The sequence below is a fragment of the Histoplasma capsulatum genome, genomic scaffold (assembly GCF_000149585.1).
Source record: "Histoplasma capsulatum NAm1 scaffold_6 genomic scaffold, whole genome shotgun sequence".
Lineage (NCBI taxonomy): Eukaryota > Fungi > Ascomycota > Eurotiomycetes > Onygenales > Ajellomycetaceae > Histoplasma > Histoplasma mississippiense.
This window is the reverse complement of record NW_001813977.1, coordinates 1,119,940-1,122,187: the sequence shown is the minus strand read 5'-3', so window position 1 is coordinate 1,122,187 and position 2,248 is coordinate 1,119,940.

Here is a 2,248-nt window from a genome sequence, read left to right as displayed (position 1 = left end):
CACAGTAGAAGGCAAGGTCGTGACATACGAGAAAAGGCACACCGGGAACCACTCACATTCCTATCGCGGACAGCGACTTTCCCAAGTATCCCCCGAATTGATTACTACTCCCTGAACCATGGAACATGGCATGGAGCGACTGTTTACCCATAGAATTCGGTCGTGGCACTGACCAGGACATTCATTGTCTTCAAGCTAGCTGCATGGAAGACCAAAAGTGTACATCACGATGCTACATTCCTATCTCGACTGATAAACAACGACAATATTGTTCTTTTGACGTGCATCGTGACGACGGAAGGTCGTTTTGCTGGGTACGGAATGGAGAGGCTTTACGAATATCACTCTCTAGCTTCCCCTACGGAGGCACAAGTGAAGAAACTGCTGCCGGCTTTTATTCAGGAGACGGTTGAATAGCTCCATCAGACCTCAGGGATATATCACTGCGATATTCGGCTCGGTAATAATATCATGGTAAACGGACAGGGAAGGCTGAAATTAATCGACTTTGATATTGCGCAGGCCGATGTGCAGCCTCCCCGGCACACAGTCTTGCCTGAGTCCCAGTTCTTCCTGGGTGTCTCCCCGAGGCTCGACCACTTGGACATAAGTATGTCCGTCCTCCCCCTGTGTATGGTGTTCTCGGATAGTTATGCCTGAAGAACACAAATCACAAATAATTGAAAATCCGCTCGAGCCTTTTAATTTCTATCTCGATAATAACCTCAAACGCTCAGACTACTTCGACAATGTGCAAAACCGAGTTCAAAGGAAGTTGTTGACACACATGGTATGTCCAGATGGGCGACTGTGATTGTGATGCTGTCACAAAAATTAGCGCTACAAAACGATATTTGTCCGGACTGTCGCAGGAAAATAAGCTGGCAGGTGTGTTTTTTCATAGTTAACCATTTTCGTAATGACAACTCTCCGCGCACTTAGGACTCATAACTACCTTCTTTGAAAGCTGACAAAGCCTCTCCTAGGTTGAACTGGCTTACACTCGACTCTCGCCTCTCCTTTATACGCTTCGTTTTGCTTTTGAGGCTTCCGGCTCTCTTCGTCAGTTGTGTCTAGCTTTACCACATGTCTTCGGTCTTTGTACTGACACTGTCCCTCGGTTCAAGAAGCGGTCCCCAGTATAGCTATTATGTCCTGATGAGGACCAAGCTCCCAACTGCACACAGAGGAAGTGGTCTGGCCAAATATTTCTGGGGCAGTAGGGAGGAAGAGTAAGACGATTAAAACCCAATTCACATTCACAGCAATGAAGTTTATTTCTTCTCTAGATGTACTCCGGTTATTGTAAATATCATTCATGTCGATCATGTCGAATGCAGTTTAAACTCCGCGATTCGCAAGCTTCACTGAAGAGGCCTTGATTTGTATGTAACGGTACACACACACACACACACACACACACACACACACACACACACATACTCAATTTATCAACGCCCGGCGACTAAGCCAAAAGGGCCACCAACTATCAACTACTCTACTAGTAACTACTCCGTACATTTCCTCATATGCGCCTCACCTCCTCATAGCCCAAACAAATTTGCTTCTTACAACATATGTCATCTCATCTGTCAGTGTTGTAGTAGATTCCCATGATTTCTAGATGCTTCTTCAAAGTATTCAACGCTCTTATCTTTGATAACGGAAGTATGTCTTCTGTTGTCTCGCATGAGATGATTGATGTCAGTTAGATTGAGAGAAGTGAGTGATCTGTGTTTGTCTACAGAGGATGCTGTCAAAAGTAATGTCTCATACTTACTATTACTAATCATTTAACTAGTTAACTAGTTAAGTTACCACTTCATCTTTTCCCTTTCGTTCCTTGTCTTGACATTTCCTCCACCCCACTTGTGCGCGTGGATGCATCTGTATACCTGTCGCTGATATCTTTCATAGAGAGATAGATATATAGATGTCTGTATAGAAGGAGCTACATAAATTGCATTATGTACCAGAATGAATCGGTGCTTTTCTTCTAACGCAGCTTGTCTGTTTGATTGACCATATCAACTATTTAAAAAAAATTGAATGGTGAAGCTGACAAGTGAAGAGGAATGCCACAGCAATCAAGATAATGAGAAGTAACGAACAAGACTCAACAGGAATGTATAATAGTACTGGTAATAGTCGGAGATAGAATGGGAAAAAACAGACACATGAAGTGGGAAGAAGATCGAAAGCAGAAAGGAGTAGCAGAGAGGGATAGAAGAGTAAACATTTTGGGTGG